This window comes from Cydia strobilella, chromosome Z (genome assembly GCF_947568885.1).
Source record: "Cydia strobilella chromosome Z, ilCydStro3.1, whole genome shotgun sequence".
Classification (NCBI taxonomy): Eukaryota; Metazoa; Arthropoda; class Insecta; order Lepidoptera; family Tortricidae; genus Cydia; species Cydia strobilella.
In genome coordinates this window covers 31840740-31865532 of record NC_086068.1, presented here as the reverse complement: position 1 = coordinate 31865532, position 24793 = coordinate 31840740, and the positions used below count along the sequence as shown (strand labels likewise).

The window sequence follows — 24793 nt, the reverse complement described above, 5'->3', positions numbered from 1 at the left end:
ACATCATATTGTCCATCTGGCCGATACTTTCGGGGATGCTGGTAACTTTGATAAACGAAATATTTTTTAATTCTCATATATCCAGCACAGGTCTAAACTATTCTTAATAAATGAATAGAATTTAAGTTGGAGAGTTCATCTATTTATTTTCCATTTGTTATTTCTCTTCTGTGGGTTCTTTTGGTCTAATTTCTAGTAATTCTAGTCTTATCAACAATAGCTTTTGATTCTTTAATAATGAAAACAACCTTTGGTCTGAGGCACATTTCAGATTATTATATGACCAAAACTAACATTTTGTGGCAGTCTAATTTAGTACAAGGACAAATATAAAATCTTGTATACCAGGCTCGTCCAAATATAATATGTACCTATCTGTACTTACCCAACCGTTTAGAGTTTCAACAATAAAATATTTTCGACTGGTGTTTATCCCGATACGCCTAAATGCACAAGAGTTTGCCCCGTATACAAAAATAAGGGCGAAAAGATATCAGTCGATAACTACAGACCTATATCAATAGTACCCAGTATCTCCACAATTATCGAGTCAATGATATCACAGTGTTTAATTAACCACCTCGAAACTGACTTACTGACCGACAGACAATTCGCCTATCGTAAAAGCATGTCCACCACCACAGCAGCCTTTAGCATGATCGATAGCATATCATTGGCAATCGACGACAACTACAAAGTAGCCGGCATATTTTGTGACTTGTCGAAGGCTTTTGACGTGATCAACCACGATCTTTTAATGAAAAAGTTAGCATGCTATGGACTGCGGGAAAGGGGATATGAGTTGTTAAAATCTTTCTTAGGAAACCGAACTCAGACAGTAGAGGTAATGACCGGCGGAAGAATAATGCGGTCGGAGAGAGGCAGTGTGACAGTTGGGATTCCGCAGGGATCAGCATTGGGAAACACTCTTTTCCTTGCGTTTATAAACGACCTACCATCCACCATAAAAGAAGGAGAAATCACTCTGTTTGCTGACGATACGACAGTTGTAGTTAAGGCACGCACGTATGATGAATTAAACCAAAAAATCAATATAATATGCGGCCAGCTGCAGACGTGGTTTACGGCAAACGGTTTGATACTCAACATGAACAAATCAAACGTAATGCTGTTCTCTGGCAGGTGCGTCTCGGGCGTGAGTATTCAGTGCCCAATACCGATGAGCGACAAGTGTAGGTTCCTAGGTTTCACGCTAGACTCTACTTTAAATTGGAAACACCATGTGGACTCGTTGTGCGACAGGCTTGGTAGTGCAGTGCTCGCACTACGTAAACTAAAGCCGTTGATTTCCCGTGATGCTCTGAGGCAGGCTTACTTCTCCTATTTCCACTCGCTTGTGACTTATGGTGTGATTCTGTGGGGCAACTCAACGATGCTGAGAGAGTGTTATGTATGCAAAAACGGGCGTTGCGGACCATGCTCGGTCTTAATCAGAGACAGTCCTGCAAAACCTTGTTTTCTGAACACCAAATAATGACCCACTACTCTCAGTATCTTTTCGAGGTAATTATGTATACACGAAAAAACCTAGGACAGTATAGGCGAGTGGAAGTAATAGGCAAGTGCCTACGTAGTAAGGGTAAACTCTGGACAGTGCCGCGTCGCACAGTACTGCAAGCAAAAAACGCACGAGTTATAGGGCCGATATACTATGAACACCTACCTGACGACTTGAAAAATGAGACTAACGAAAAAACGTTTACGCAGACTGAAGAACCTTTTGTTGGAAAAGGAACTTTATTTATTTTATTTATTTTTATTTTATTTTGGTACGGGGAAAACCAACAGCGCTAAACATATCAACAAACTATAATAGAATTAGAGAGCCAATTATAGGTTTTCACTTATAGAAACGGAATAAAATATAACAAGCTTATTGCCCAACTTAATTACACATGTACAAGTTCATACAGCACAAGAACAGAGGATCGATATGAATATGATCGATTATTACAAAAAATAAGTAGAAAAGAAATACAAAAACTGGTACACTCCGCTGTTAGAATGGAACATTGTGTGCTATAAGTACATATAAGTAGATGCGAATACTGCATTGCACTGTGTAGTTTATAAAACAAACACCACCACACCTATGTTATTGAGGACCCAAAATAGAATAAAAAGATATAAATAGTCTCTAAAAGGACTGCCTTACTTAATACAGTAATAGTAAGGCCTAGGCAAACCCTTCTTGGTTGGTACCTATGTTGACTGAAAGTAATCAAGATCAAGATTTAAGCAAAAATCCATCAAATGAGTATATATGTCTATATTTTGTAATAAACTATAGTTGGGTCCGAGAAGATTATTATGATTATATATTTGTAATAAATCTGTTTTATTCACTTATGTAATATTGTATATTAAACATATATACATAAATTAAACCATAAAGGTTGAAACAACCTTATACTCCCAAATTATAAATTCTGGGTTTTTAATTTGTGTGAGCAAAGTCACTTAAATAAATAGATTGTTTTAATAAAATGTCTCATTTATGATGGCTTCTGATGGCAATATGCCTGTATAACATTATAGCATGAATCATCTCATCATTTAGTATTCAAATCTACTTATCGTTTGTTGTACATTAGCATTCATGTAAGACGGCAAATAAATTTAATGTTACTGTGTCACACTTACTATGACAGCTTGATGCCCCTTGAATTATAATACTCAACATGTACTTGTATAGGCAACTTATAAGAATCATGACACTATCAGTGTTTGAAATTGAATCTGCTCATTAAAGCATTTAATACTTTGAGAACTTTGCTAACATCCACTTGATGGTATGTTAATATCAGGTATCTACTTACCAAAATAATAGACTGTTCCTTTAATCACTGTAGTGCATGAATCAATTACTATTTTCTGTCTGTACTTGCATTTTCTACCGACGCTCCACCTCTGTCAATACCCCCGTCTCGCTTGCAGTAGTTTATGTGGGTAATGTGGAAGCATCTAACTAATCTATATGTTTTAAATACCCAGATATTATTTGTACCTGTGACAACAGGGATGGTAATACTCTCTATGGTTTACCATTACTAAGGTCCTTTCATTTTCTTCCAATCCATGATGTATAAAATAGTTTCGTACCGGGAAACGAACCTGAGCCTCCTGGGTGAAAGCCACTAGACCATACGGGACCTGTTATTCCCAGCATAACACTAAACTTGGATCTTTAATTCTCATATATCCAGCACAGGTCTAAACTATTCTTAATAAATGAATAGAATTTAAGTTGGAGAGTTCATCTATTTATTTTCCATTTGTTATTCCTCTTCAGTGGGTTCTTTTGGTCTAATTTCTAGTAATTCTAGTCTTATCAACAATAGCTTTTGATTCTTTAATAATGAAAACAACCTTTGGTCTGAGGCACATTTCAGATTATTATATGACCAAAACTAACATTTTGTGGCAGTCTAATTTAGTACAAGGACAAATATAAAATCTTGTATACCAGGCTCGTCCAAATATATATGTACCTATCTGTACTTACCCAACCGTTTAGAGTTTCAACAATAAGTGGAAATGGGAATTGGTATGAGTCAAATCGACTCTGACTGGAACATCTATGGAAATGTCAGTCATCTTAACCCAACGGGTCGGAATTAATAAATATTCAGCTGTTTATTTACATACCTGCAAAAACTTATGCACTTCTTCGCTCCCACCGGGAGGAAAACATAATATAACATATTATGTTGTAAACAGTATACACACACGTACACAACACAACAGTATACGTACAGGTTTATACTATATACCTTCACTCAACGAGTGACTGAGTAATCTTGTTTCCCACCGGGATAAACGATATCGTAATTTCGCTTCCTTGTAAGTTAGGAAATGTGCATACTTTTCCAACGGAAAAGAGTGGAAAGGCGATCAGAGTAAAATCGTGATCGTGAATAAATAAGGTACCTACTGCAACGCAGTATTATTGAGGTTATCATAACCTTATTCATGTTATTATCATTCCTATATTGTCACAAGAATATTGTTTTCCACCGGAAAACAGGTCATAATATTACATACTATGCGAGTAATAGTATTTATATGAATCAAACACATTATTTGGATCACAGAAATATGTTATGGCTTCATAAGTAAATTTCTCAATTTTTCGCCATTTTCCATAACAATTCTTCTTCTTATAGTAATTTACACTTCCAATTAACATTTTAGATATAATAATAGGTCTGAATTCCTGAAATTCACTGAAAAAAACTATTTTTTCACACCGAAAAAACGGTTTCGCGATACGTTCCGTTAGCGCGAAACTAAAGACTGACATTTAGGGTGTTGCCAGCGGCGGAGGTGTTCTTTTTAACCGACTTCAATTTCATAGAAGGAGGAGGTTCTGTATTCGGTTGTGGCTATTTTTTTTTTTTTTATGTATGTTCACCGATTATTCCGAGACCCGTGGTCCGATTTGAGTAATTCTTTTTTTGTTCGAAAGGAGCTACTTCCAAGTTGGTCCCATATTAATCTAGTTCTGATCTGATGATGGGATCCCTGAGGAATTGAGGGAACTCCTCAATTTTTAAAGGCACATGTATGGTGATTTGGATGTTTTCATAAGCAACTTGAGCAATTTCTCTCGAAAACGACCAATTTGATGAAGTGGACCTGATGATGATGATTGTTTTGAAGATAGTGATGATGATTTTTTTTAATGTAGGATGTTCAGCGATTACTCCGAGACCCGTGGTCCGACTGGAACAATTCTTTTTTTGTTTGAAAGGAACTACCACCAAGGTGGTTCCACATTAATCTGGTGCTGTTCTGATGATGGGATCCATGAGGAATTGAGGGAACTCCTCAATTTTTAAAGGCACATGTATGGTAATTTGGTCATTTCTTAAGCAACTTGATCATTTTTTCTAGAAAACCACCAATTTGATGAAGTGGAGCTGATGATGATGATTGTTTTGATGATAATAATTTCAGCGATTACTCCGGCACCCATGATCCGATTTGAGTTATTCTTTTTCTGTTTGAAAGAAGTTACCTCTCCAAGGTGTTTTCGTAATATTTTTGGTTTTGATCTGATGATGGAATCCGTGAGGAATTGAGGGAACTCCTCAATTTTTAAAGGCACGTGTATGGTAATTTCGGTGTTTTCTAAAGTAACTCAAGCATTTCCTCACCAATACCACCAATTTGATGTAGTGCAACTGTAGCCTAACCACGAGTTTGGCACTAAATATTCTTCGTAACTTACTTTGTACACTAATACGCCAGTACGAGCGAGATGCATAAACAGTAAGTTACGCACACGATAGCGAATATATCAATGTCAAACTCGTGGTAAGGCTACTGATAACTTCCCTCGTATGTGTATTATGATTTTTGATGTAGGTAGTGTTGGAAACAACCAAAGAGACTGAGAGGTGAAGGTAGAGGGTATTAGTGTTTGGGGGGTTTGAGGTTGGGGGTTGAGGGGAGGTGAGTTGATGGGTCGGAGACTGAGGGGTTGGGAGTTAAGGGATTGGGGGTTAGGGTTAGGAGTTAAGGGGTCTGGGGTTAGGGGTCGGGGAATGGCGGTTGAAGGGTTGGTGGTTTAGGGTCGAGGGGTTCAGTGATCAGGGGTTGATGTGCTGTGAGGTTGAGTGATCGGGGGGTTTGAGGGATTGGGTCAGTGGCGGGGCGGAGAATGGATTTACTGACAGGAATGATTTCCCAGACGGACTCGAGGAAAATTCTGATTATTTAATAAAGTTTACGAATTTACAGATAAACATGATTATGTTTTTCATTCATGCGTCACGCTCTTAACAATGTCTTAAAACTAAAAATGGAAAAATAAAAACTTTTATAAAAAAAAGATAAACCGACTTCAAAAAGGATGAAATAAAATATTATCCTTTTTAGGGTTCCGTGTTTAAGTATATGCGTTACCCTGATATGTTTGAAGTCGGTGCCAAGCCAAGTACTCCAAGTAGTAACAATACCAGTCAAAAATAATCAGCTTTATGTCTATAAATCCCATTACAACTGTACAAATGTTATACACGTGAAAACAATTATGTCTGCCTCTTTGCTACCTTTTCATGGCTAAACAACTGAACCGCTTTAGCTGAAATTTTGCATGAAGGTTCCTTGAATTGTTTTATATTTTGAAATGTAGTCCTCTGGATAAGCGACAGAAAATAACTCACTCCCAATCCCACACTTGCGTGCTATGACTGTTTAAGAATTAGTAAGAAATGCTCTTTAAAAAAATACGACGACAAAACGTATTAGATTTACACTAACGTGCCGACAAGTATGGTACGAACTGCGCCAAGAAGGTTCCACCGTGTGTTCTGTTCTGAGGTGTACAGGAAGTTCGTTTATTGTCGTCGTGTAACGCTGCGTCTTACATAGGCGAACACGAAGCGAAGCGACGCGGCACGGCGCGGTCGGCCCAATTCGTTCGCGTTCGCAACGAGATCGCCCACGTAGGACACTTCTATATAGGTATCAAAGGATTAATTAAGGCGCCGTGCCGCGCCGCTTCGCATTCGCGTGTTGTTCGCCTACGTAGTACGCTGCATTAGGTAATCCAACGTACATACTTATATAGCCGCATCTTTATCGAATTGCTCCAAAATCCCTATGAATATATGGTTTAAAATTTGGCTTGGCACCGACTTCAAATATATCAGTTGGTAACGCATATACTTAAACACGGAACCCTAAAAAGGATAATATTTTATTTCATCCTTTTTGAAGTCGGTTTATCTTTTTTTTATAAAAGTTTTTATTTGTTTTTAGCTTTAAAAATTCGCGACGTTCTAAGGCAGAACTGGGACAACTACAATAATTTACCACGGACTAAGTACAAATATAATTAAATAAATATTGAACACGCCTTGATTGATTAATTAATTTGTTATATAGTTATTTGACATTGATGCGTAGTGTTCACGCCACCACTGCGTGAAGACGGATGACGATTCCGGGCAGCGGGTCGCGGGCGGCGGGCACCGGCGCCGGAGCGGCGCGGCCGCCACCTCCCACAGTGGGAGTCCCACTCACACATCACGAACGACCGGCATGACATCATGTCGCGTCCGCGCATCAAGCGCCTGTATTTTTTACCGTTATACGTTATACTAATAAACAACATTTTACTGTGTACAGGGTTGTTTGTTTGCTGCCGAAGCCCCAATCCTGCACAAGTTGGCGACCAGCAACAGGACACTGCCTGCAAGAAATGGCCAGTGAAGTCCACAAGAAAGAATAAGAAGCCATCCCAGTGCCTGCACTATCACGCACTCGTCGGGCGAGGCGATCACCGGTCCAAGGTCAAGCGGCGGATCTTTCTCGAAGTCTCTCGGACAGCCATCGCTCTGGCTGGAAGACCATTCGCAAAGGAAGTAACCCGTTCCGTGTAAACCCCCGTTTTGATTCCCTTGCAACCCCTTTCGATTTGTTGTGAATAGTGTCGTGAGTTTGTGGATAGGTATAATTAGTGTTAGTGTGATCCAAATTTGCACTACCAAATCGTAAGTAAAACAAATAGTTAACTTACAATTCAAGTGAATTTAGTTCAGTCGCCGGTAGGTACAGAGAAATCTACCTAACCGGGATTGCAAACATAAAATATAGCATAGATTCAATAAGGATAATTTGCTTTAAATTCATCAACGCCGAGTTGTTTTTCAAGTTTCCAAGTAACTTGTTATTTACATATAAAGATATACTTAACGTAAATTATAAGAAATAACGTTTCTTTGTTCAATTTCGACTCCTTATATTTAATTTGCAGTTGCCTACCTACGTAAATACGTACAGTTTGAGAAATTAGTACGATTTATTGAATCTTTATTGCCTCCGTCAGACATTTAGGTATTTAGTCAGTTGTGATTAATATTGCAACGTGACAATTAACAACCCGAATAAAAGGTACAATATTTGTTACCATTTGTGCGCCGAGCATAAAAAAGGTGCCGATTAAGGATAAATACTTAAAATTACAATAAATAGTCCCACTTAACCCTTAGATGGTCCAAACTTACTTTTACTTAAAATATTTGTTTTCATTTACGCATTTTCGTGTTTATTTCACGGTGCATTTAATCGCTAAATATTCGTTTGTGCTCATCATATCTAACCTCCATATCTAAACTTAAAACTTATTTGCACATTTTGCTTCCCCCTGTTATCGCATCCGCAACAATCATTGCACCTCGCTTAGCCCACGCACCAAACATTCCAGGTGGTTGTGAAGAGGCGCTCGCTCGGCTACTTCGTTGCCGCGTGCTTGTTGCTAGGAGGTCAGCGCGCCGGCTACGGGGCCACGTGTCCGCGCAACAGCGCGTTCGCTTATCTTCTTGCTTCGCCTCGCTGGAATTTGGTTTGCTTGCACATTTTAACCCTTCTCTTCATTTATTTATTTGGGTGCTTCGATTCAGTGAATAAATAAAATGTCAGACACTGACAGCAAGGACAGCGGGGAAATGGACGAAGTGAAACTGAAAATGTTAGTTCGCAAACGCGGTACTATTAGATCGCGGATTACTAAATTTAAGGAATTTCTTACCGCGTATGAACAAATTAATAAGGAAGAGTTGACCACTAAGAATATAAGCGATATTAAGTTGAGACTGACAAAGGTCCACGAACTCTTTCAAGAGTTTGAATCTGTTCAGACGCGGATAGAATCCAAAGACAATGAAGAACATTTAGATAAACGTTTGCAAGAAAGATTTGAAAGAGAAAATCAGTTTTACTCTGCCATTTCTAGCGCTGAGGAAATGGTCTCCGGCCATGAGAAGCGAGCCGAAAGCCCCAGTAGGAGGCTTTCAATTGGAAGTAGTTCTAATTATCATTGCGCTGGTCACTCTGGCCAGCTACGTCTCCCGACGATAAAATTGCCCACTTTTGATGGGAATTACACAAAATGGCTCGAGTTTCGGGATACGTTCGACTCGCTGATCAATGGAAATGAGACTATTCCCAATATGAGCAAATTTCATTATCTCAGATCCTCCTTAGAGGCTGGTGCTGCAGTCACAATAAAATCAATCGAGTTTACGGCCGATAATTATCAAATAGCGTGGGACCTACTTTGTAATAGTTACAATAATAAGAACGTGCTGATTAATAATCACCTCAAATCATTTTTTACACTTGACTCTCTTAACAAAGAATCTCATAAGTCGCTAAGATTTATTGTAGACCATGTTTCAAAAAATTTGAGAGCCTTGAATACGCTTGGGGAGCGCACAGATATGTGGGATACTCTAATAATATACATAGTTGTTCAAAAATTGGACAGTGTGACTAGCATTAAGTGGGAAGAGTACAAAACCACCCTTGCGGAGTCTCCACGTCTTGAAGACTTTTACCAGTTTCTAAGAAATCGTGCTGACGTGTTGGAGACTGCAGGGAGGCAGCGCCAAGAGCGCTCAGACAAATAATAGTCAAAATAAAAATGATAAGTTTAATCATACAAAATATGGCAAGTTTAATAATTACAACAAAGAACATAATCAGGTTAAGTCCTTCTTTTCATCAGCGTCAAACAACAGATCATGTATCATGTGTAACCAGAATCATAGATTGTTTGAATGTAAAATGTTTGCAGAGATGTCACCTGAGGCAAGGGAACTTGAGATCACCAAGAGGAAGTTATGCCTCAACTGCCTTCGCCCCGGCCATCTCACACAGAACTGTCGTCTTAGCTCCTGCAGGGCCTGTAGTCAAAAGCATAATAGTTTATTATGTAGAAAAAATAATAATGAAAATAACAATAAAAATAAAAATGAGCCTTACCATGAAAACAAGAACATCAACTGCGACAAACCTGGTCCTAGTAGCGAAGGGCCAAATAATCATAACTCAGCGGTTGCTAGCACTTCGGTGACGTCACTTACAACATGCTTGGACGATAGCGAGGTTCTTCTGGGCACCGCGATCGTTGAAGTCAATGATGATCATGGTAATACTCACCTGGCACGAGCTATGATTGATTGTGGTAGCCAAAGATGTTTCATAACTGAAAACCTGAAAAGGAAACTTAATATTAAAAGTAACAATTCAAAAAGACGAGTAACTTTGCTCAATAATATAACATCAAGTGCCTCTGATAGCTGCACAATTAAAATTAAATCAAGATTTAATTCATATTCTGTTGACGTAACTTGTATGATTATTGAAGCGGTTTCTGACAATGTACCCGAAGTGGATCTGAATCTAGACGAATTGAACTTACCTAACAATATACGCTTGGCGGATCCTCTGTTTTATAAAAGCGACAAAGTTGATATTTTAATGGGGTCCGACATAATGTGGAATATTGTTAAGGCTGGGTATCAAAAAACGCTAGGCAAAAATGGACCTACGCTAATTTACTCAAAGTTAGGTTGGTTGGTAGCGGGTCCCATGTGCCCAACCACACCTATTTTGCCGCGAGGTAAAATATTATGTAATTTTAGCCAAGAGATCAAGGATTCACTTTTCAAGTTTTGGGAGTTGGAAACGTTTACGCACCTACTAAGGTATGTTCCACTGATGATCAAATATGTGAAGAATTGTTTGTAAAGAACACAATCCGGTTAGACTCCGGTCGATTTCAAGTTTCAATGCCATTGAAAGAGTCCCCAGAGGTCCTGGGAGACTCATTTGCTTTAGCTAAAAGATGTTTTTTCAATTTAGAGAGGCGCTTTCGAAAGCAGCGTACTTTAAAACAAATGTATAGTGAATTTATTCAAGAATATGCAACACTGGGCCACTTGACTGAAATAGAAAGGCCACCAAATGGCAATTTCCTCCCCCACCACGCTGTGTTGCGGGAAAAAAGTGAAACTACCAAATTGCGTACTGTATTTAACGGATCAGCACGCACCACATCAGGTAAATCATTAAATGACATTCAGTACGTGGGCCCAGTGGTGCAAAATGACCTATTGTCTATTTTGCTGAGATTTCGTCAACATAAGTTTGTTCTTACTTTCGACATAGCCAAAATGTATCGCCAGATCTCATTGGACGAATCTCAACGTCATTTGCAGCTGATATTATGGAGAGATAACGAATCTCAACCTTTGAGAACACTGCAACTCAACACTGTCACGTATGGCACGGCATCAGCATCTTTTTTAGCCTTCAGATGTCTAGTTCAGCTTTCAAAGGAATGCACAGATCCTAAAATTGCATATGTAATCAAAAATGACTTTTATTGCGATGACCTCATTACTGGCAGTGATGATTTAGTATAGTAGTAGAGTATAGTATAGTATAGTAGTAGATTCAGTGGTTGACAAGTTAGCCGAAGCTTGTCTCCCGCTAAGAAAATTTCGAACAAATGAGCCAAGTATATTTGCGAACGATCCCACTTCCACCACATGTGATGAAAAGAATTTATCGCAAGTAAGCGATCAATATTCAAATTTACAAAATCAGTCATCAGTGCTCGGTTTGAATTGGTGTCCTTCGCAAGATAAGTTCAATTTCTTAGCTGATATTGATATTGAGCCTGTGTCCACAAAGAGAAATATTCTGTCAGCTACGTGCAAGATATTTGATCCACTTGGCTTGCTAAGCCCTTGCACGATAGTACCCAAAATGTTGCTGCAGAAACTTTGGCTTTCTGGACTCGGGTGGGATGATCCGGTGCCTTGCGATATTGACAAAGAGTGGAATAATTTAATATCCAATATAAATCAAATTGCAGACATAAGGATTCCACGCTTTTTCATGCAAGACTCACCGGCATCGATACAACTTCATTGCTTTGCGGACGCATCCCAGAATGCATTCGCAACTTGCATTTATATACGTTGTGTGGACTCAAAGGGCAATGTTTCAGTAAAGTTGCTCTGTGCTAAGGCCCGGGTCACTATTAAAAAAATCGACTATTCCTAGACTTGAATTAGCTGCTGCTTTGCTGGGGGCTCAATTGAGCGCGAAGGTATGTCAGTCACTCACATGCAATTTTGACAAAAAATACTTTTGGAGTGATAGTACTATTGTTTTAGGTTGGGTCAAGAATGTGAACCTAAGCAATCTCAAACAGTTCGTTTACAATAGAGTAAATGAAATACACGAGCTGACTGACTAATCTTCGTGGAATCATGTACTTACGGATATGAATCCGGCAGACATTGCCTCGCGAGGCATCAGCCCGAGCCAATTGCAAAATGCTAGTATGTGGTTCAACGGTCCTTCATTCTTGATGAAATCCGAGAATAAGTGGCCTAGTACTGAAATGAGCAGCGTCGAGCTGCCAGAATTAAAGGTTTATACTTGCTTAGTCTCAAAGCAGCCGTCATTCGACTTTGATCGGTTTTCCAAGTTCCACCGAATGATTCGCGTGGTCGGATATATTTTAAGGTTTATTTTTAACTGTAGACAAGCAATAGATGCACGTCAAAATGGCTTTTTATCGACTGACGAAATAAATAAGTCTACTCGAACTCTCATCAAGGCCAGCCAAAGGGATTCTTTCGCAGACGACCTACAGTGCCTCAAGCAAGGTCGGCCTGTGAACCGTAAGTCCAAAATTTTAGCTCTTAATCCCTTCTTGGATGAGCATGACTTGATTAGAGTTGGAGGACGTATACAAGGATCGATTTGTGACTATTCTAAAAAACACCCAATATTATTGTGTTCAAAACACACATTTACTAAACTTTTATTGAGAAAGGATACATGAGAGCCACATGCATTGTGGTCCTCAATTGTTATTAAGTATTGTCAGAGACCAATATTGGCCTATAGGGGGAAGAAATCTTGCGCGTAGCACTTTTAGAAAATGCATAGTGTGCGTGCGTATTCAAGGCAACTCAATCCAGCCCATGATGGGTAACTTGCCCCCTCCCAGAGTTACACTGACCTACGCGTTTACAGTAACGGGCATGGATTTTGCAGGTCCCTTTTTAATTGCAAATCGCCAAGGCAGGGGCTGCAAGTTATCCAAATGTTGGCTATGTCTGTTTGTATGTCTTAGTACCAAGGCTGTTCACTTGGAAGTAGTAAGCAGTCTGAGTACTGAGGCCTTTCTCATGACTTTCCGTCGATTTATAATCCGCAGGCCTCATGACCTTTATTGTGATAATGGCACCAACTTCGTGGGAGCTTGTAACGAGTTGGGTAAAATGTTGCGAGCAAGCCAAAAGGCTATGACTGAGGCCGCCCATGATAAGGGCATCAAATTTCATTTTAGTCCGGCATATTCGCCTCACTTTGGAGGTATCTTTGAAGCAGGCATAAAATCGGCAAAGTCACTTTTAAAACGTGTAATTGGTAACTCTAGTCTGACGTTCGAAGGGATTACGTCACTATTCACTCAAATTGAAAGTATTTTGAACTCCCGGCCTTTGACCCCTCTGACGTCAGATCCCTCAGACCTGTCTCCTCTGACTCCACGGCACTTCCTGATAGGGCGTCCACTCACCGCCTTACCAGAGCCACCTGTTACTACAAATTGTCCGAACAGATATCAAAGAATAGAGCAGATGAGACAACACTTTTGGACCCGCTTCCACGATGAGTACCTGAGCGAGCTACAGCAGCGGACCAAATGGAGGAAGAGGCGGAACGAGCTAAAGGAAGGTGATCTCGTCGTAATCAAAGATGACAACGTTCCACCGATGCGGTGGCGCTTAGGACGAGTGCACCAACTGTATAAAGGCCAGGATGGCATCACCAGAGTGGCGGGCTTCAAAACTGCCAGAGGCATGGTCAAGAGGGCAGTAAACCGAGTCTGCCTCCTGCCAGTCCGAGACAGGGGAATGGATGGTTCTCTTGCAAGCCAGGGCTTCCAAGGCGGGGACCCTGTTCACGCCACCACTGCGTGAAGACGGAGGACGATTCCGGGCAGCGGGTCGCGGGCGGCGGGCACCGGCGCCGGAGCGGCGCGGCCGCCACCTCCCACTCACACATAACGAACGACCGGCATGACATCATGTCGCGTCCGCGCATCAAGCGCCTGTATTTTTTACCGTTATACTAATATACAACATTTTACTGTGTACAGGGTTGTTTATTTGCTGCTGAAGCCCCAATCCTGCACACGTAGTATATGCGTAGTGTAGATGCAGTACTAGATTTATTTCATAATCCTTTTTATTATTTTATCATATTTTAGACTTTTTTTAAATATTGACATCATTTACATTGTTTTCTTGTGTTCTTGTATTGACATTGTTTTATATATATATTTTTTTTACTATTGTGACATTTTAGCGTTCTTAATTTATTTCTATTTGCATTGTTTTATTAATATTAATTGTAACTTCATTTATACTGATGTTCAATTTTAATTCTTATTATTATTATTACAAAAAAAAAACGATCATTATACGACAAGTAGTACAAGCTGAAATGTACGTATATTTTACCTGTGTGAAAATTGTATACATGTGATAAATAAACTAAACTAACTAAACTAAACACAGCTTTTATATATACCTAAATTTAGCTGGCTCAACCGAATACAAAAATAGCTAAACTCATATAAATACATACAAATACATTCTCATTAGTTAAGAAAGTCCTATAACTTCAACAGATAACACTGTAATCCTCAAAATAAATCCGCACTTTTCTGCTGGGCGTACATGCTCCTGCATAGCCTGCCTGGAGAATCCTGATTTAGTACCTATACATTGAAAACTACTTATAGTGTGCGGTGTGTGTTCAGGGGAGCTTCTTTTAGCACGGAAGTAATCTCGCAGGTACTTGGCACTTGTTTCGCGTATCGTTCATATCTAAATATACCTATGTATAGTTTACCACCTCCATGGTAGATACTCACGACCTAGATATAAAACGGCAGATTTCTTTTCTGTTTTGAATAAAGTATAGGAAGTTTATTTTAAATACTGTGTACAAACATTTTTTTAGAGGGGGCTAACATTAAATTGTAGTTTTACCTATTGTAATCAAGGGCAAAATACTATATTTCCTTAAAAGGATACAGTTGGCTCGACAGGTAAAATACACGAAAATATGTCTATTTTTTATTTTATTTATTATAATGTATAAAAAATAGCTAACGATAATGCCGAGGGAGCTGATAAGCAAAATTTTAAACATAATTATATTTTCAGACTAATTGAGATAAAAGGTAAAATCCAGCACGATGGTCATTTCTTGCGTCGCTAAATTCGCGCGGCGCGCCGTATCTTTTGTCTCAAATAGTATGTACTGGTCTGTGGTATGTACTTACTTGCAGTGGCGGAAAGTGGAACGCCCCGTGTAGTGACGTCCTCAAATTGCAAAATAGAGCGGGGAATCTAACGAAAAAGGTTTTACATAAACAAAACTGCGGCTGTACGGAAACTCACAGGTGCAGCATAGCTGCGTGGCCACTAAATCCGAGTACCGACAAAGCATCCGGTTAGTTTTATTGCTCATTGCAGTCAGAACATTACTACAAATAACTAAACAGGTCGGGTTTTTTGGTTTCAATTTATTATAATAGTGGTTTATGTGACTGCTACTGCTACATAATCAAAGGCATCAAAACTCGAGTGTGGGTTTATGAAACGAACGAAGTGAGTTTCATAATAGAATCACACGAGTGTTTTAATGCCTAATTATGGATAGTTACATACACTGCTTTATCTACACGCATATTATAAACTTTCTATGATATATTCACTAACCTCATATTACAGCCGACATTGGGGCATAGTTGCTCTCTGGCGGAATCTTTACCGCACATTTTACACGAAACTTTTGCTAGAGTTACTTTAAAAACAACAAAACAAATTATTTTTTTACTTACAAACGAATTAAAAGATAAACTGCTCGTCAAATGGCGGCAAAGAAAACTTTTTTCACGCATATGTCACGCATCCGTAGTTTTTTTTTAAATTCAGAGACAAACTAGAGTGGGGGTCGATTGCCATATCGTTCGATACCAACTAACGGTCCCGGTCTTTAGCATCACTCAAAGTTAATCTGAAAAAGCTTTGGCTTTCCCACGAACTGTGATTTGGTTGAGTGCTAATATATATATTTTATTTATATATTATATATATATATATATATATATATATATTTAATATTTATTTAGTACTATATATTTATGTATGCTAGTACATATTTATTTTATTGCATAATGCTATTGATGTATTTTAGTTATTCGTAGACGTTAATATTGTAGTTTTCCTTTTTAAATATTATTGTACGTTCTGTAAGTTTGTCTATCTATCTAATTCGAATTTTCCACTCATTTACTCTAAGGTTAGCTGGAAGAAATCCCTTATAGGGATAAGCTCGCCTTTGTACCTAAATTTATATGAATTTCATGTTAACAATTTTTGTTTTGTACAATAAAGTGATTTACTACTACTACTACTACTAACAAGCGAGATTTGTCAAAATTGTATGCAATTGACATTTCATTTCGAATAAAACGTCATCTCGATTGATATTAGAATAGAGGTCAAATCAAATTTCTTTATTTTTCAGATGTTCGAAATTTGAATGAAATAATATTATCGAAATCGATGTTATTATTTAGCAATAAATATAAATTTGGTGCCGAACTCAAGCCAAACGCGAGACACGTCATCTGCAGCAGTTGGTTTTGGTAAACAAGTCGCAAGAACCTGCGATGACTCTTCACAATCGGGATATGAAAATATGCTTGAGACAGGTCTATCTTTGCAAGCCCTGCTCTGTACAAAATCCTGTATTTTGACAACGTTTATCAGGCGGAACGATTCGGTTCGGACGTAGAAATTCAGGGCCCGAAGGTTGAAAATGGGCCTCTGGGAGCCATCCGCCTTTTCTACCAAAAACATTGTGGATAAAAAGCTTGGACTCGTGGTGGCTGCCTCCAAGGTGCCCTGATCTTTCAGTTCCTGAATCACTGCAGTCATTTCTGGCGATGCCTGTGTTGCAAAGTTCTCGTTTTGAAGCGGTGCTATGAGAGGCGGTTTTGTTAAAAAGGATAGGCGATAACCCTGTACTATTTTTAAAATGAAAGGCGGTGCTTGTAAGTCTTTCCAATTTTTGTAAAAGCGTTGTAGCTGTCCTGCTTGGAAGGGCCTCGAGTCAAAAGCGCCTTCGTTTATTAGATTTATCCTTGTAAGAAGCGGATGCGCTCCGCTTATTGCCACGGGTGTCGCGCCCGTTCCTATTAGGTCGCCAGTTTCGGGGACGATAAGTGGTGTTATCGCGGCGTTGATTTGCCCTCTGATCCCCACCATTGTTTGTTCCTTGCGCAGGACAATGTTGGCAGTTGCTGGGACCTGCTCCCTGCGGGGATAATGACTGCACATACCCTGCGCGGGTGTGTATTGAGGAGGGCCACGCCTCTTACTCTGATATTGATAGCCTTGCGCAGGCATATTAGTAGCAAAGGACCACTGCGCGGGGCGATGCACATTTCCACTGCCACCTGCTTGCGCAGCAGGGGCACTGGTGGATGACTTTGGTTTAGGCCAGAAAGCCTTGCGTACGCCTCCAGCCTTCTCGAGCACAGCTGCGAAAGGTTGATGATCAAACAGGTTGGTAGTAGTGGGTGGAATTTTCCGTAAATTGGACTTATCGAGCGGGTCCCGCACTGCCCGCAATATCAAGTCCCTTCTCTGTTCAACTATATCAGCTCGATGACCGCACACAAGTTGTAAAGTATCTACGGACACCTTATGAAATTCACCGGTATCGAAAAGTCCTTCTAGTTTTTCTTTAATTGATGTAAACGTCAATTCACTATAGCCCTGTGCCCAGTCAAGGAATTCACGAATATTGTTCTCAATAGTTTCCTTTTGCTTTAACAACGCAAAAGTAAACGCAGCGTACGATCGCTCTGTATGTGACAGTGATTTAGATGTATCATAAGCTAGCACTTCCTCATTGGTTTCTAACTCCACAAAACCGGGAGAATGCGTGTATAGTTTTTGAACATCCAGATAACGCACATCGGTCCACGTCTTATTAGTAAAACGGTTTAATTTTTGCAAAGCTTCGAGATAACTATCAGGCGTTGTTGGAATAGCGGGTGCTTTTACGATAGTTTCTAAATTTATAGAAAACTTTGACTGGGCAGCGGCGTTCGCAGTAACTTGTTGCTCGATAACGATATCATTACCAACATTAGCATCAGCCAACACGTCGTCATACAAATCGCCACTAACATCATGATCGATAAAATTTAAATTATCGGCTGGCGGGTAGTTTGGAGTGCTGCTACCAGGGCGGCAAAACAATTTACGTAACTCGCTTAGCTCCTTTGCCAGTTTCTTCACCTTGTTGTTTGAATACTGATTCCGCCTTTTATGACGACGTCTTTTCTTTGCAGACGAATCACTGCTCGAACTTGAAGACGAACTCGAGCTTTCCGAATCATTCCTATTTCTCTCGGGGTCCTTACCTTGACCACTCATTGTTGCTGCAAGCAAATCACGTTAAAACAAAAAGAACAATCTTAAAATTACGTTAGACCGGAAATGTAACAGTTAAAATTTTACTTTTTCAAATATCGAACGGCAATAACCGTTATTCATTCAAAAAATGCTATTATTTAGACAGAACTAAAAATTCAATAAAGAATTTTAATGATACTATACGTTATGAAACTTGTGAACGGCTAAAATTTAAAAAGACTGTTCTCGGTAGGACGAGACGGGCTCATCTTAGACCACGACCGTTCACTTTGGGAAACAAAACGCTAATGAGGCAAGGGGCGAGCAGCTCCATCCAAGATGGCTGACTCACCAGGCTGGCAGTAGAGGGGGTGGTAGGGATACCGGAAAATGTAGGCAAATTATGTCTGATACTATTGGGAAACGGAAATGCTTCTCTCATTATGTTTGTAGGCTTCGAATACAGGTACAGGATTTAATAATACATTTTCAATCATTAATAATACGGAGAATACACAAGGCAGGGCAACTTGTGATGTGAATCAATTAGGTAAATTAAATTAAGACATTATATTTATACGTTACAAATACATTTTGAAATGCTACCCAAAGCCATTTTAGCCAAGCCAATATAGGTAGGTATATTTGTATGATAAAATGTTAAAAACAAACAATTTGATGTGAATGATTTTCGTTTTCCTACCGAAAACTAATCCATGCACCTAGCGGCGACGACAGTTTTTTTCGGGTTCCGTACCTCAAAAGGAATAAACGGAACCGTTATAGGATCACTCGTGCGTCTGTCTGTCAGTCTGTCACAGCCTATTTTCTCCGAAACTACTGGACCAAATAAGTTGAAATTTGGTATACATATTTTTTTTTAATTCAGAAACAAACAGTCATACATAGTTTATGAGCTTATTTTAAAGACAAGAAAATCAGACCTATAGTTTCATAACAAAATAACATATAAATAGGTCCGTTGCTATTAACTACATAAGAGAAAGACTAAGTTTGTATTTTACAATTACTATAAATATACTTAAAATATGTAAATCAATGAATTGATACCTTTGTCAAAATTAAATTGTAAGTGCGTTTAAACAAGATTTAAATTTAGTTATACGTAAAACACCCTAATCTCACCTGTCAAGCCAAACTTCGCCTAAAATAAAAATATTCCATTATCTACTAAAATTAGTATCAAACTTGACATATTAAACTACCATATCTATTGGGTAATTTATTTGAGTCAACACTGCTGTTACTTTTTTGTGTCTACCTTCAGCTTGTTCACTTTTAGAGTGTCTTAAAGAGTGTTAGGTGTGACAAAGATTTTTTTGCTCATGAATACTTCTGTCCCCAGCGGCACATATTTAACAGTTGAGAATACTTCAATCTATATTCGAAATTTAATGATCTTTCGCATGAAATAATTAGTTTTCACGTATCACTCGTAATTAAAAAGTTATCTTGTAATATGTCGCCTGGGAGGTCAAAACGCCATCTTCCTTCCAAACTTCGCCTACCCTTAGGGTTGTCACTTTAATGGAAAAAAGTAGGTAGTACTCGTTGCTTTTTTTTGTATTTCAAAACATGTTATGCACTTAAGTTATTGTTCCTCACCACTCTCCCTGCCCGTTACATTGGGTATTGGGTAGTGTTATGCACACGTTATGCAAAATAGTAATTAATATGTAATTAAATTACAAAAATATTAGTGGCGGGTAGTCGGTGTTTATGGTGTGGGGGTAGGGGGGGTTTGGGATTGATCGGTTACTAGTGCGGATTTAGGGTTGGTGGACGTTAACTCTTGAATCCCTTACGCCCAGCTCAGGACTCTATTTTTAATTAAGGATTTAGAATATTCATAGAAGAATCAGAAACTGAACCCGAATCGTGGGATCACTATAAGAGTTATCTATTGGATTCAGTAAATGACGAAGAGCATATTGATGAATTAAATACGAGCGCAGAATCAATAACCGAAGTCACATCCAGGAGATTATTCCTCCTGATTGTTGGCGACACTTGAGAACTGGCGACAACCCAGACAACTGTGGGTCGCGGGGACTCTTGCCGGACGACCTGATCCGCCATAGTAACTGGTGGAAGGGTCAATCTTGGCTCGTGATGGACAAGTCTGACTGGCCTAAGTCAACGTTGTCAGTCGACGTAGATGTCCTACACGAAGAGAGCAAGGTGACTGTCCTCACTGTCTCAGTGCAGGAGACGTGGACAGACAACTTAATGAATAAGTTCTCGGCACTGAGGACATTCCAGCGTGTCCTCGCATATTGTCTTCGTTTCGTGCACAACGTGAGTAACAAAAAAAGTCGCCCAACAACCTGTTTGACGGCCCTTTAACGCCCCTGGAAATAAAGCACTTATGTTCCTCGTGCGGTTTGTGCAACAACACCACTTTGCTTCGGAGAAAGTGAAGAACAATCTTTCAAACTCTCTTCTTGAAGCGAGCTATCCACGCAGTCACGTCGAAATGCATGAAATGCTTCCGTGTTCGACCACTCGGTGCTCCTGCGCCATTCATGGGTCATGGGCGACTTGGCGTCTTATCGGGTAGCCCAGCTCAAAGCGTTCCTGAGCGCTGCTGTCGACTTCGGAGCACCTTTTGACATATCTCTGGGTCATGGGCGAGGCAACAAGACCTACAAGGCTTACATTTGCGTCTTCGTGTGCACCTTGACAAAGGCTCTATCTGTACACTCGTCGCCCGTCGTGGTCGGGGTAATCGGCTGATGTTCGACCAGGGGAAGTATTTTGTCGGCGCGAGCAACATCCTGAAACGTCTCGTAGGAGATGTTGCTACGCATAGCGAGACTAAGTTCGAGTTTAATCTGCCAGGCAGCCCTCACTTCTCAGGTCTCGCTGAGGCCGGTATCAAAGCTGTCAAAACACATTTGGTTCGAGTCATCGGTACCAGAGGTTGACGTACGAAGAATTTCTAACAACCTTGACCCAGGTCGAGGCTCTTCTTGTCCGTTCTAACACAAAAGGAAGCCGCAGAGCGATCGCGCGAGGACAATGCGAACTCGCTCCCTCAGCGCCGAAGGGGACCAGGTAGGCGGCGAAGAGCCTTCGCAGCAAGGATGATGCCGCCTTAACGGGACCCAGCGGGTGATGGGTCGGGAGTTTCATCACTCGCATGAACAGGTTTTGAGCTGGAAGGCCCTCAAGTGTTCCGAGGAGCCTTCAACGAAGTAAGCTGCTAGAGCAGCTGCAAAGGATGGGTTCGCAAGAGCAACGCCGACGGGGTATTGGAGGTCTACAATCGAGTTCCCGAAACCCCGTCTACAAAGCGCGCGGCGGAACACCCCAGGGGGTTTAGTCCGTGGGAGTCGGACATACCCACTAGGCTTCTCCCGGGCCAGTGGGATCCATAAAGGTTTCCCCTGGGTCATCAAAAAAAAACCGATCCTAACGACTTATCGGCCCTCACTCCGGACCATTTTCTCAAGTTTAGTCTATCCCATTCAAAACATAAAAAATGAAACACAAGAAACACGTGACCCGGCCATTCTGAAATAACTGAGACTCAGTTATTTCAGAATGGCCGAGTCACGTGTTTAGTGCTCAGTTACTGTCATGTGGTGTTTTTGTTGACATGATTTTTAATAGACCATGTGTTTGGAAATGGATTATAAGAAGTTATTTTCTTCTAAGATAACTTGGTTCATGATATAAAATATTTACTTACTTATTGGGTCACTACCTACAAATCTTTGTTTTCAATCAGCTGCAAAATTGCGTGGACACTTTGATTTGCATGTAGGTGCATGCAATTATGCAGCTTGCTTTATGTTTTATGACATGAAAACCAGAAATCCTCTTTAATTGCAACAGTTGGTTAAAAACATGATTTTTGACAACCCTGAATTATCGTCGTGATATGTATGAAAACACGCTGGATGTCTTCCTATTTTCGCCTATGATGAAAAAATGTACGTAATAGGACCTTAATAACACCGGCGTACGATTCAATATAAATTACGTGAATCATACAGAGGGTAGAACTTAATTTTAATGGCGTGTGCCTATGTTGAGTCATGTTTGATAGGGTAGGCAAAATTAGGCAAAAAGATGAAACTTCGCCTATTGTCTTTGAGCTCCTTTTTTAGGTATAAATATACATAAAATTGGGTTATTTTTAATTTAAATTTAGATGTTATCATAATATACACCATTTAGACACTAGTGTTGACACAATAAACATGTACCTTAAGAGGAAACTTCAAAAATATGTCAAAAAGTAGGCGAATATAGGGTGTTTTACGTCGTTCCCGACGTTCACGTCGTTCGTTTACCGACGAATAGTTGTATTGTATAACTAGCCTTATGAACCGATTTTGCATGTACAACCAGCCTTAAAGTTTTAGTCTATGATGGTTCATTATTTTTAGTATGTGGGTATTTTTGCACTTTGTAGTTTTTCCTCAGTCACCCGATGACCACGAACGCTGTAAAGGGTTCGAAACGTCGGGATGTATTATAAATTCAATATACGCGATATAATCCGATTTCATAGTTTTATTTCATGAGTAACTGTCGCGGTAACCGAAGACAATAGGTATTTCTTAAAAAGATTTGGGTACAATTATAAAACCTGTACTCAATGTTTTATACTTATTTCTGTATCCTAATTCTAATTTTCTACGTGATATACGTACTACGTAAACTACGATATTAAAAAGCATCGATGGATAAAATAAAATATATACAAAATACCGCTCGCGGTAGGTATTTACTATTTAAATGCATTCTTAAGTTGTGTTAGTGTACAGTTAAAAATGTCTATATCATTAAGTTTAAAGTTCTCATTAAATAGTTAACATGCGCGTTTGATGAATACATTCCCACCGTAACCAGTACGGCTACCATGAGTTCCGTAAATGACAGTCGAAAGTGAGAAAGTTAAGGAGAATGTATGGAGTAATTGTACAGTGCCTCTACCGGTCACGTAAAAAACTAAAAAAATCAACTGGCACCATGAGTCACAAACGTTTTTACGTGAGTTTTCGATACATGCCTAACTTCACACCTAAAACGTTCTCTTTCTAACTATATAACGAAAACTGAGCCAGAATTATTCTAGTACCTCTACCATCAGTTGCCACAGTAAATTTCACTTACTTCAAGTGAATAAACGCGGCGTACATCACATATTTACGTCGGTTTACATCTCATACCGTCACAAGAAACGACTTCATCCATAGTTAATGTAGCCACTTTCATAAGTTTTACAAACAAATTAGAGGACAAATTGTACGTACAACAAACGCGTAACTGAACAAGACCACATCGACTAAATCTAGTTTGTCAAACATGAATCTAGATTCATGCTCATTTCAAACATAGACAGAGAGAATCATACTATCTTTGTCTTTCACTGGTACTAGCACCCAAAAGAAAAGGATGAGTATAGTTTTTTTGTTCTTATTTACTGCCAATTTGGTTTAACCAACTATATTCGGTTAGCCGCGACCACGACCAGTGAAACCGTGTCGAAACGTCGGTAAATAAGGCCCCATACGCACGAGAGTTTTTTCAACGCGCATTAAAAAAAGCGTTTGAATGACAAATGGATAACCATTTATGTATTCACACGAAGGCGGTTTTTAAGCGCGGCGCTTTTTAGGGTTCCGTAGCCAAATGGCAAAAATCGGAACTCTTATGGATTCGTCATGTCTGTCTGTCTGTCTGTCCGTCCGTATGTCACAGCCGCTTTTTTCCGAAACTATAGAAATTATAATGTTAAAACTTAAGTAGATGTATGTTGTGAACTGCATTAAGATTTTCACACAAAAATAGAAAAAAAAAAACAATAAATTTTAGAGCTTCCCCATACTTAGAACTTAGAACTGAAACTCAATTTTTTTTTCATGTCTTCAAAAATGATATTGAGGTTTCTAGTATCATATCTTTCTAAATTGAATAGTTTGCGCGAGAGACACTTCCAAAGTGGTAAAATGTGTGTCCCCCCCCCCCCCCCCAGTAACTTCTAAAAAAAATATATTATGTACATTACCATACCATATTACTATATATGATGTAAACCGCATTGTACCTTTCAATCTCGTTTCACATAAAAAATACATTGTTAAAATTGTGTAATGTACGGAACCCTCGGTGCGTGAGTCCGACTCGCACTTGGCCGGTTTTTATCGAGCACTGTTCGATTTTCGGCGTTGAGCGTTGGCCGTAAATTGAATTGAGCATACGGAACTCCGTGTATCTTATGGATGGTATAGAAAGGATGCCAACTCTTATGGCAGAATTGTTGCAAAAGTGACCGCTTTTAGCTTTAAATAATAGTTCCTCCGGTGGCGCCAGTTAGGCTCTGGGACATGAGTATAACATGAACCATATAAGCAATGATATAAGGCAACAAATAACCCGACCAAATTACGTAGGTTGTTTTTGGTAGTATTTCG

The 24793-nt window shown here is 39.5% G+C and overlaps 2 long non-coding RNA genes across 2 annotated transcripts in view; one reads left to right on the top strand and one right to left on the bottom strand.

Moving 5' to 3' along the window:
* LOC134754509 (uncharacterized) overlaps positions 1-24352 on the bottom strand; it is a 61634-nt gene extending 37282 nt beyond the window's left edge. The window contains exon 1 of the long non-coding RNA XR_010128914.1: positions 24312-24352. This is a non-coding gene — a long non-coding RNA (uncharacterized LOC134754509). The remainder of the gene's footprint in view (positions 1-24311) is intronic.
* The window catches only part of LOC134754506 (uncharacterized), a 157206-nt gene that overhangs the window by 37245 nt on the left and 95168 nt on the right, over positions 1-24793 (top strand). The window lies entirely within an intron of this gene.